We start from the raw sequence: 12,138 nt of genomic DNA, 5'->3' as shown, positions 1-12,138 counted from the left end.
CCCTCCTCTCCCCACGTAACACCTCCCAGCAGAAGGAACTGTGGAAATCTCTCTCCTGTGGTTGAATCCTGGAGTTTTTCCCTCCCAAACCAAACCAGGTTTCTCTGCAGGCAGTTTCCGGAGCTGTCTCCTCTGGATTCCTCCTTTCAGCTCACCCTGTTGGCTGCAAAAGTGCTTTAACTTGAGATTCTGCTCTGATTTAGGCCACGCCATGGAAATTCTGGAGAAATTCTGGAGAAATTCTGGGTTTCCAGGTCCAGTAATTGCAGTAAGGACTCAGGGCATGGCAGAGATGGATCTGAACCACACAAAAAGATCTCTAAATTGAGAATGGGGTACTGGCACAGACATCTTTTTGTGAAAATCTTTTTCTTGAGATTTTTTCTTCTTGAGAAGCTGAGAAGCCTCAAGAACAAAATGCAAACAATGGTTATCTGCTGCTGTGGAATGCAACAGGTGCATCTGGGATCGGTCTCATGTGGTTGTTTCTAATTAATGGCCAATCACAGACAGCTGGCTCAGACAGAGAGTCTGAGGCAGCTGCTTTTGTTAGCATTCTTTTCTTTTCTATTCTTAGCTTAGCCGGCCTTCTGAGATGAAACTTTTTAAAAATGTTTTTAGCATAGTTTAATGTAATATATATCATAAAATAATAAATCAAGCTTTCTGAACATAGAGTCAACATTCTCTTCTTTCACTTGAAAACCCCTGTGAAAACCATCACAGGGTGCTGGCACAAGGCAGAGCCATGAGGAAAGTGCAGAACCCACCTGGATCAAGGTGGATGGGGGAGCCCTGCCTGGCCCAGGGGTGACCGTGTTCACAGGGGGCTTAGGATGAGGGAAGAGATGAGGGTCTGACTCCATGTTTCAGAAGGCTTGATTTATTATTTTATGATATATGTTACATTAAAACTATACTAAAATAATAGAAGAAAGGATTTCATCACAAGGCTGGCTAAGAATAGAAAAAGAAAGAATGATAACAAAGGTTTGTGTCTTGGACAGAGAGTCTGAGCCAGCTGACTGTGATTGGCCATTAATCAGAAACAACCACATGAGACCAATCACAGATGCACCTGTTGCATTCCACAGCAGCAGATAACCATTGTTTACATTTTGTTCCTGAGGCCTCCCAGCTTCTCAGGAGGAAGAATCCCAAGGAAAGGATTTTCCATGGAAGATGTCTGTGACACCCAGGGGAGCTCAGAGCTGAGGGAGAGGAGGGACCTGCCCAGCTGCCACTCCTGGATTTGGCACAGAGGCTGCTCTGGGTGTCCCAGCTCTGTCAGCCAAACCTCTGCTCACCAAGGCAGGGCTGAGCCTGGACCTGCAGGGCCATGGCTGTTAATTAACAGCCCAGATGAGGGAAATGCTCATCAATTCCAGGAATAGTAAATGCTGGGAATGGCCTGCTGGGCAGGGACATGGGGACAAAGGATCTGCCACAAAGCCACTGACTTGTGGCTGTTGTCCTGAGGGAAATGATGTGGAAAAGGATGAGCTCAAACCCCCCATGCCTGTTACCTGTGTATCTCATGAGTAATTTGTCTCTGAGGCAGAGGCGTTTTATTTTTCTCCTCTGAAGCTGATTCTTTTCCTCCAGCTTATTTCTCCTCAGCAGGAGGGGAAGATGAATTCCTGTCAAATAATAGTTCATTGCTCTTAACGCAAGAGTCCAATTAACTGATGGTTTAGAAGCTTTGCTTTCCTCGCCATCGCAAACAAACAGAACCAGGACAGGGCTGCAGCGCTGCAGGCAAGGCTGGAGCACCCCAGGGATCAGGATCCTGCCTGGAGTTCCCAGCCTCACACCAGGGATTCTCTGTCCCCCTCCTGCTGTCCTCCCTTCTCCCAGCCTGGGCTGCTGCTCAGGGCACCAGGAGGAGGCTGAGCTTTAATATGAAGATTTCAGCAGCTGGGAGCAAAATTATCTCATTTGTGTCCTTCTCAAGGAGGGGAGAAACAGAGGAGATGGAGGGAAACTGGGGGTGCTGGCAGGGAGTCCCAAAGCTGCTGAGGATTTGGGATGTGTGGGGAGCAAACACAGCTTTCCCAAACCCAGCTGTCCCAGTCAGGTGTTTAGTCTGAGCCTAAAGCTGGTCACTGTTGGCAGCAACAGTTCAGTGCCACACTGGTCCCTGCCCTCCCTCCATCCTTGGAGTCACCAAACCACAGAACAGCCTGAGCTGGAAGGGACCCCCAGGATCATCCAGTGCAGCCCCTGGCGCTGCCCAGACACCCCCAAATCCCACCCTGGGCATCCCTGGAGCTCTGTCCAACCCCTCCTGGAGCTCTGGCAGCCTCTGGCTGTGCCCATTCCCTGGGGAGCCTGGGCAGTGCCAGCACCCTCTGGGTGCTGAGATCCACCCCTTTCCCTGAGCTCCATCCCAAACCTCCCCTGGCAGAGCTCAGTGCCACATCCTCTCTGCATCCTGCCTGGTCCTCCTTCATCCCTCCATCCTGCCTGCTCCTCCTTCCATCCTCAGCGTCCTGCTCTTCCTGCCCCTCTCCATCCTGCCCACTCCTCTGTTCATCCCCGCTCCATTGCTCTCCCTGCACCCTCCCATCCTGCCTGGTCCTCTTTCCATCCTTAGCCCCCTGCTCTCCCTGCATCCTCTGATCCGTCCCACTCTGCACTCGCCTGCTCTTCCCACATCCCTCCATCCCACCCTGCTCTCCTCTCATCCTTCCATCCATCCTGAATATTGTCCTCTCCCTGCATTCCTCCATCCCTATCGCCCATTCTCCTCTCATCCCTTCCTCTGTCCCGTTGCTCCTCCGTCCTGCTCTCCTTTCATCCCTCCATCCATCCTGGTCCCCTGCTCTCCCTGCATCCCCTGATCCATCCCTGTCCCCCACTCTTCTCTCATCGCTCCATCCATCCCGTATCCCCTGCTCTCCCCGCATCCCTCCATCTCGCCCCGATCTTCTCTCATCGCTCCATCCACCCTGGTCCCCTGCTCTCCTCTCATCCCCCGCTCCGTCCCTGTCCCCTCTCTCCTCTCATCCCCCGCTCCATCCCTGTCCCCGCTCTCTCTCCCCCTGCCGTTCCGTGCCGTTCCGTGCGGTGCCGTGCGGTGCCGTGCGGTTCCGGGGGCCGGAGCGGTGCCGGTGCCCGGGCAGCGCCCCCCGCCCGCCCCCTGCAGTTCCCGGTGCCGCCGCCGGGGACCCGCGGCCGCCGCTGCCGAGCGGGGCCGGAGCGGCCGCGGGCAGAGCCCAGCCCAGGTACGAGCCGCGGGCAGCGCTGGGGGGATGCGGGGCGCAGGGGGGGCGGCGGCGGGGCCGGCGGGCGGGCACGGCTGCCCCGGGACCCCCGAGCGATGCTCGGCGCGGCCGCTGCGGAGCCGCGGGGCCGGGAGCGCTCGGAGCCGCAGCCGCCGCCGCTCGCTGGCTGCCGGCGGTGCCCCTGGCTGGCATCACTCGGTGCCCCCTTCCCGGGCACATCCAGCCCTCCTCAGCCACATCCATCCCTCCCCGGGCACATCCATCCCTCCCCGGGCACATCCATCCCCCCCGGGCACAGCCGGTGCCCCCCGGCCGCCTCCCGCACTCGCTGAAGGACTTTGGGAGCAGCCCTTTGCGGTGTTTTAGCGCACCAAGAGTTGAAAAACGCCACGCTCGGGCTCTGAGCGGAGCTGAAGTTCAAAGAGCGCGGGGAGGGGACGCTCGGTGTGGCTCCAACTCGTGCGGATCACCTGGGAGCGGCTCCCGGGTGCGGGAGCGTGCGGCGGGCACGGAGGCGGGAGGGAGGGATGCTGCCCGGGGCTCGGAGGAGGCGAGGAAAACGCTCTTTAACTCGCATTCGCTCAGGCTCTGCATGGGGGAGGGCAGGGTCGCTGTTCTGGAAGGATTTGTGCGGAGTTGAGCCGGGGAACGATTCGCGCTGCGATCGCGGAGGTGCTCGCTGTGTGCGCAGCCGTGCGGGGCTGATGCTCGCAGGCTCCTCCGCTGGAGCGGCAGCGCCGAGCCCGGGCGGTGTGCGGGGAAAACTCCGCGCAGAAACCTCTCCCTAGGCCCAACTTTATTCCGGCTGATTGATGCCCAAACTCCGGCTCGGCTGCGGCTCGGGCTCTGCGTAGCTGCGGGATGCTGCAAGCGCCGCTCGGCTCTCGCCATCCGCCGGGCTGGATTCTTGCTCTGGCCAGCATTGAGACCGCGGGGTTGTGGCCCTGGGGGAGCTAACCGGACCCTCGTGGGGGTGGCTTTGTGGCCACACGCGTGTCCTTCGTGGGGAGGTGTCAGCCTGCCCGAGCATCCAGCGCCGTGCCCGCCTCCCCGGGGATGCTGAGGGACAGCTCCGCTCGCTCTGCCGCCGCATCCCGGCCGCTCTGACGGGGCTCCAGCAGCGCCCACCCCTCGCAGATCCCCCCAGGAGGAGCCAGCCCCCCTTTTGTCTCAGCTTTTCCCCCGGCAGCCACATCCCGGCGGGATGTGAGCGCTGCAGGCAGAGCCCTGCCCGCCTCCCTGGGCAGCGAGTCGGGGATCTACGGCATCGGAGCATCCCCAGGAGTGAGACAGAGCCTCTGCCGCCCGCCCAGCCCGGTGTGCTCGCAGGTAGGAGCGGGATGCGGCCGTGCTGGGGCTTCCCTGCCGCGCTCTGCTCGAGTCTCGCATCCCAGAGGGGGAGAAGCGATGCGCAGTGAGGCTCCCACCGCGCCGAGGCGTGTTTGAAGTGTCTCCATGCGAGCCTGCCTCGCTATTGATGTGTCTGAGGCTCGGGGTTTGAAGGGAACCGTCTGCGGGCGGGAATCGGTGGGGAGAGGCAGAACCTGCCCCTCTCGGGTTCCATTTCAGGGCTGGGCCCCAAGAGCAGGGACAGAAGTTGGGAAAGTTGTGCTGTGACTCTCTGTGGTTTGCAGGTGGTGCCTTCCCCTGCACCTGGCAGGGATGAATGCCCTGGGATGAGACAGCTGGAATTTTGGGGAAGAGGGAGCTGCTGGCAGGCTGTGCTGAGCAGAGAGTGGCAGCACAGGGAAGGAAAATGTTCATTTTAAAAAATTTCCTTCAGACCCTTTGTGATCTGGCTCCTGGGTGGTGGGCACAGGCTGCCTGGGGAAGGTGAACCCCAAAATGAAGTGTTTTATCCCCAAAATCTCGGGATAAAGACACGAACATCTCCTTGAAAAGACTGGTTCTCAATAGAGCAGCTGCTTGCAGCTTCCAGAGGCACAGAAGGTGAACCCCAAAATGAAAGCTTTTATCCCCAAAATCTTGGGATAAAGGCACGAACATCTCCTTGGAAAGATTGGTTCTCAGTGGAGCAGCTGCCTGCAGCTTCCAGAGGCACAGAGATGCTGCTGCAAGTTTCTTGCTGGAGGTTTCCTTCGCAAGCTGTGCAAGGAAAATCAGCCAAGGGCTGGCAGAGGTCTGGGTGCCTCGGTGCCAAGGAGCACTCAGCAATCTGGGGGTGAGGGGAGCAGGATTTGGGGGACCTGGGCTCCTGAGAGCTCCTCAGCACCCTGGAAGCTTCAGCGTGCCAGGAAATCTCATCTGTGTGTGCTCACAGCGCTTGCAGGAAAAGCAGAGAGTGAATTTCAAACTCAGCCAGGAGCTGGGAGGGTGCTCAGCTCAATCCTGGCTGGCTGCAGGGGAGATTCTGCTGGGAAATCTCCTGGCTGTGGTGTGGGAGCTCTGTGTTCCACGTGGGGTCACATCCCTGCTCCTCCTGCTGGTTTTCCATGTGGAACAGGGCCAGGGGAAAGGCTTGGCTGGAGGAGAAGCCGGAGGTTTTCACTGAGCGATGGGTGCAAGGGAAAGGCTTTGGGGGCAGCAGGGGAAGGAGGAAGAGCAGGGGAGAGGAGGAGGAAGGGCTGACACGAGAGATGAAGGAGCTGACACATCCCTAGGGTCAGACAGCTTCTCTCCTCCAAGAAACTCCATTTTTTTTGAAGGCAATTTAAGCTTTATCCAGGTTCTGCTCAGCACTCAGCATGTGCAGACAGTCAATGTCTTGCCCTTTTTAAAGGCTTGCTGATGTTCCTGAGGTGTGGATATTGATTTTCACTGACTTTGGGGGGAGATCTTTGTGGGCAGCACTTGTTGGGGTCAGATTTTATTTACTTTTCATGCTTCTGGGCAGAAAGAAGGCGAGACAGAAGTTCTGCAAGGCTCCTCAGAAATGCTTTTTGTTCTGGGGCATGAGGTTTCTAAGGCAGCACGTAAAAGGTGAGGAATCTGTTAAAACAAGGCACCTCTTGCTGTGTGTGAACAGGAGGAACTCTGAAATTGTGCTGAGCAGGATGAGAAGAGCTTGGAGGGAGCAATCACTGGGGTATCAGCAGCTCCATGAGGAAAAATTTGTCCAGGAAGGAGATTTTGGGATTGCCGGAGCTGTGCCTGGGCTGTGCAAACTCCACTTTGTCACCTCAGGGCAGCCACTAATGCTGACAGGAAAAATGGGGGGCTTGGGGAGATAAAACCCCAAGGCGTAAAACCTGTGAGGAGCAATTTTAAGGATTCCTGTTATAACTTCATTTGTGGGATGGAGCCCTCAGGGGCAGATTGTGGGATTTTTCTCTTTGTCCTGGTGCCTCTGGAAGATTTGGTTTGCTGATGGATGCGGGACTTGGTTGTGATGAAGGAGGAGGAAAATGCAGTGAGGAGCAGACTGGGGAAGCCCAGAATGGTTTGGGTTGGAAGGGAACTTCAATCCCATCTCATTCCATGGACAGGGACACTTTGCAGAGGATAAACCAGGGTTATTTCAATGCTGGTCACAGGGAGTGGCTGTTGGGCAGGACAGAGCTGGCAGTGCCCAGCTGAGGACAATTAATACTGATTGGATTGCTCAGAGAGGGAGAAATGGGCCCAAGGTGTTCCAAATCAGTAGAACTGGAATAAATCAGGTATAAAATAGCAGCAGGTGTGAACATGAAGGGGAGGACTCCCCTTTTCTTCTCCTCCTCCTCCTCCCTGGCCATTTCCAGGGCAGAGGGAGCTGATGGATGCTGCAGGAATTTGTGCCTGTACAGAAACCAAACCTGAGGAAAAGCTGGGATATCAGGTAACTGCATTTTTTTTCTTCTTTGCTTGCTGGGAGGGCCTAATTATCCCTCAAAAACTTGGCTGGTCTATCCCTGGGGGTCAAATCACCACCGTTTGCATGCCCAGCAGGGACGCCTTCCTTCCTAAAGGCTGAGGAAATTGGAGTTCAACATCTTCCAAAGGGCCTAATTTATTTGGATATTTCATTAAATCCACCCCAAAGAGACTATTTTTAGGAAATAAATAGCAGAATGTGGGCAATAAATAGCTGTGGGATAAGGGGCAGAGTTCAGTGCTGGCTTTCTTAGTTGAGCTGCAGAAAATAGAAGTGTAATGGCCGAGTGCTGATGGGAGCATGGAGATGTGATTATGTGAGGGTTCCTCACACTGAGGCTGGGCTTATTTATTATCCTTAATGATTTGGAGGTGGAAGTGGATCAGAGCTGGGTTAGGGAGAGTGAACATGAAGGGGAAGGGGCTGCTTTTGCAAGAATTCAGAGGGAAAGCTGCTGGGTTGGAGCGTGCGGCGGTTTGGCCGCTGCAGCAGCAGTCGGTGTAACTCAGATTTGAGCAAAAAAGGGAAAACCTGAGTGATTCCTTCCCTGATAACAAATCCTGGGTGATTCTGTGGGATTCCAGCAGGGACATGAGGAGTTGGTGTGGTTTGTGTGCAGCTGAGCACGTCCTGGGGCTGTGTTGGCAGCCCCAGGAGATGCTGTGCTGGTCAAACCGGGCTCTGCTCATCTCTGTGGGGCACAGAGAGGGCTCTGCAGTGAAATCTGCTCTTCCCAAAGCCCCCCAGCTCGGGGATTTGCTGCTCTGGCTGTCTGGGCTGTGCCAGCATCCTGCTGGATTTGCTGCTGTGGAATCCATCAGGGGAACTCTGCTGAGCCCTGAGCTCCTGCTGGGGCAGTCCCTGCATTTCCCAAGGGGTTGTTGGTGGCTCAGGGGTGTCCCCTGCATTTCCCAAGGGGACAGATGATGGTTTAGGGATGAAGGAGCTCACATCACCTGTCCTTCTCCAAAGGTGATTTGCCCAAGTCTGTGGTGCCTCCATCCCAGTTCCTTGGGGATGTTCCATGTTTGAAATTCAGTTTTTGAGAGGTCTGTGGTGTCTCAGTGCTGGGAGGGGGATTGGAGAGCCCAGAGGGTTCTGCTGCTGCTGGATTGCAGCTCTCACCCCCAAACCAACATTTATTCCTTATCCCCATTGCACATGAGCATCTCTGTAACCAAAAACCCACCCAGTGCCTCACCTGCCTCATCCAGCACTGGGGGATTTTCATCTCTGGCTTCAAAGTCTGCAGAATTCATTTGCATGCTTCATGAGGGAGACAGCCAGGCACAGCATTTTGTATTATTATTATTATTTTTTTTCCCCCTCCTCCCCCTGCTTCCCCACTGGCTTTTTCAGTTTGTTTATTTGGTGAGCTCAGCATCAGCACAATGATGTGGAAATAAAGCAAAGGAGCTTCCTCTTGGCCTCCCTGCATATGCATAAATGGGAGACATAGATCATGCTGGCAATCCCCAGCCAGGCTCCAGTTAATGGAAATTCTCCTGTGACCTTACAAACCCCTCTTTGCCAGGGCTTACAATGAGTCTGCAGAAACCCGTGTAGGGCACAAACAAGTCATCCGAGGTCTCAGCCCCTGTGAGCAGAGAGCCACAATAAAACACTAATTTCCCACCCACTCGCGCGTGTGCTCGGCTCCTTGAAGACTTTGCTATTTTTCAAAAGCAGTTTTTTCACCTTTTTGGGGGCTGTTAGGGTGTCGAACAAGGCGTGGGGAGCAGCTCTCCCTGAGCTGTGTGACACCTGGAGCATCCCTGGCTCCTTGCTGGAGCAATTTCAGGTCAGGAATCTCACTGTGTGCTCACACCTCAGCTGCTCCAGCAGAAAATCAGCTTCCCCTGCCTCTGCCCCTCTCCCCAGAGCTGAGCCTCACCACAGACATCATCTGTGCCCCCTCAGGAGAGAATGGATTCCTGAAAAAAAACCCCTTGTTCAGCCTCGACCTCTGTGCAAACCTGCTGCTCAAACCACAGGGTTTCAGGTGACAGGAGCTGCTGGGTTTTGATGGTTTTTTGTGGTGCTTTGATGCTGAGGGTTTGTTTGATGGCTCTGTGTCCCTGCTCAGAGGCACAGGGACTGCAGGGCTCCTTGTCACTGCTGCTGGGACCCACACAGGGCAGCTCGTCCTTTCTAAGCTGTGATGAAGCAGCAAATTGCTGCTGTGGCTGAGAGAATTGCTCTGAACCTGGCTTGGTTTGGGTGAAGCGGCCGAGCCAGGGGCTGCAAACTCAGCTCATCTGTACACTCTTAGAGGTGCCAAAACTGCTTTTTTCACCCCCAAAAATGAGGTTAAGCAAAGAATCTGAGCTTCTACCAGTGGTGTTTGCAGGGTGAGGTGAGAGATGAGTGGATCTGACTCCATGTTCTTGAAGGCTAATTTATTATTATATTATATTATATATTATACTATATATAGTTTATACTATATATAGTTTAGTTATATTTATATAACCAAACTAAACTTATAACTAAAGTTATATCTATATAACTATATATTTAGTTATATATAGTTCATATTATATATAGTTCATATTATATATTATATAGTATTAATCATATACTAAAACTATACTACAGAATAGAGAAAGGATAAATACAGAAAGTTTAACAAGAATGATAATGAAAAACTTGTGACTCCTCAGAGTCTGACACAGCTGATGGTGATTGGTCACTAAGTTAAAACAATTCACATGAAACCAATCAAAGATGCACCTGTTGGTAAAAGATGTCCAAACCACATTCCAAAGCAGCAAAACACAGGAGAAGCAAATCAGATAATTATTGTTTTCATTCTTTTTTGAGGCCTTCCAGGAGAAGAAATCTTGGTGAAGGGATTTTTCAGAAAATATGACAGTGACATCTGCCCACACTGGTTGTTTGCCTTTGCTGTTTTCTTGTTTCCTCTCTGCTTATTTCCCGTTCCCTGCTCCACCTCCTGAGTGCTGTCCAGGGCTGTGTGTGCAGCTCTGGCCATCACATCTCATTTTTAGCCCCAGAATCGTTTGGGGCAGAGCCTGTGCTGGTGCTCCCCGAGCATCTGCTCCTCTCCAGGCCCCATTCATCACTGTCTCACAGGTTGCATTATTGTTCACACCGAGGGAAAGTGGGTGTGAAGCTGGAATAATAATGTTTCACACTTGCTTTGCAGTGGGTTTGACACCCAGCAGCGTTTTGACCCATCACAAAGGGAGGCACAGCTGACAAATAACAAGTTAATTACCTTCAGGGAGGAAATGACCACTGGGCTCTGTATTGCACCCATGACAAACTCAAAATCAAGATGGGAATTTTAAATTCTGGCTTAACAGGTTGGAAGGAATCTGCAGGTGAGGGCAGAGCTCAGTGCAGTGGTTCCCCCAACTTCAACCTTGTTCTTTCAAATGGGATTTCAGCAGGGATATTTTCCTGAATTTTCATAACACTGAAAATATCTCTTTAGTCCAATATTCCTTGCTCATTTCCAAAGGGGTTGGGAGTTAAATGATGGACACTGATGCTGTTGTTTTAATGACACAAACATGGAAATAATTGAATGCTCGGTGGAGTATCAGGAGTTTGGTGTTTGGGAATTGGGGTCTCTTGGCAGCTGGACCTCCCAAGGGTCTCTCAAGAGATGTGGCTCTCTCAGAATTTAAAATAGGAATTTTAAATTCTGGCTTAACAGGTTGGAAGGAATCTGCAGGTGAGGGCAGAGCTCAGTGCAGTGGTTGCCCCAACTTCAACCTTGTTCTTCCAAATGGAATTCCAGCAGGGATTTTCTTTCAAATGGGATTCCAGCAGGGATATTTTCCTGAATCTTCATAACACTGAAAATATCTCTTTAGTCCAACACTCCTTGCTCATTTCCAGAGGATTTGGGGGGGGTTAAATGATGGACACTGAGGCTTTAATGGCATAAATATGGACAGAATTAAATGCTCTGTGAAATATCAGGGGTTTGGTGTTTGGGAATCGGGGTCTCTTGGCAGCTGGACCTCCCTCCCAAGGGTGTCTCAGGAGATGTGGCTCTCAGTGATTTGGGCTGACGTGCCTTTTGTTGTGTTCCTGCTGGGTGTTAAATAAGATTTAAGTCTCAGTCACCATTTAGCTCTTGAAGAACATCGCAGCCACCACAAGTGCAAACAAAACTGTCAGGATGCTTGTTTATGCAACAGATCATTAGAAAGTCTGTAGGAAAAAAACTGTTCTTGTCTGTTAGATAATTAATCTGCATTTTAAGAATTGTCTAAAGACATATTTGCAAGCCAGTCCATTGAGCTGCTGTTCATCTAGTCAATAATCCCATATTTAATAGTCCCTGAGAATGTATTTCCATAATGTGCTGTGAACAGTTGAGAAATCTGCATCTTTTTTTGTCTTAAGATGTCAGTGCTCGCACATTTTCTATGACAATTTTTTTTTCCCTTCCCCTGACTGTGGGTGAGAAAATCCAGCCATATGAACTCCCAACTGCTGGGGCTGGGGGCAGGGAAGAGGGAGAGCAAACCCCTGGGTGAGGATCCTGCATGAGTTTTTGCAGTTTCCAGCTGGCAACAAAAGGCACCTTGGGGCTGGGGGAGTGGGACCAGCTCCCAAAATGCCATTGGGGTCAGGGAAGAGGGAGAATGGCTTGGGAAGAGGGTCTGGCATGAGCTGTGCTGTGTGTGGGAGATGTTCTGGTGTGGTGGGGTTGGTCCTGGCAGTGCTGGGATGTTCTGGCAGGGCTGGGGTTGGGGTGCTGAAGCTTGTTTAGCTCTCAGGATGCAGCAGGATGCTGTTTTGGGTTACAGCATGGCTTGGGAAGGAGGGTCTGGCACGAGCTGTGCTGTGTGTGGGGGATGCTCTGGTGGGAACACCGTGGTCCTGGTGTGGTGGGGATTGGTCCTGGCAGGAGCAGGGATGTCCTAGAAGTGCTGGGATGTCCTGGCAATGCTGGGGTTGGGTGCTGGAGCTTGTTTGGCTCCCAGGATGCAGAAGGATGCTGTTTTGGGTTACAGCATGGCTTGGGGAGGAGAGTCTGGCATGAGCTGTGCTGTGTGTGGGGGATGCCCTGGTGGGAATGCATGGTCCTGTTGTGGTGGGGTTTGTCCTGGTGTA

The 12,138-nt window shown here is 52.9% G+C and overlaps 1 protein-coding gene across 1 annotated transcript in view; it reads left to right on the top strand.

Moving 5' to 3' along the window:
* The first annotated feature begins 3,172 nt into the window (after window positions 1–3,172).
* Window positions 3,173–12,138, top strand: part of GRIK4 (glutamate ionotropic receptor kainate type subunit 4) — a 204,722-nt gene continuing 195,756 nt past the window's right edge. The window contains exon 1 of the mRNA XM_059488214.1: window positions 3,173–3,227. The gene's annotated coding sequence lies outside the window, so the exon portion shown is untranslated. The remainder of the gene's footprint in view (window positions 3,228–12,138) is intronic.

This window comes from Ammospiza nelsoni, chromosome 24, assembly GCF_027579445.1.
Source record: "Ammospiza nelsoni isolate bAmmNel1 chromosome 24, bAmmNel1.pri, whole genome shotgun sequence".
NCBI lineage: Eukaryota > Metazoa > Chordata > Aves > Passeriformes > Passerellidae > Ammospiza > Ammospiza nelsoni.
The sequence above is the reverse complement of the archived record's forward strand: the minus strand, read 5'-3'. Positions and strand labels throughout refer to the sequence as shown.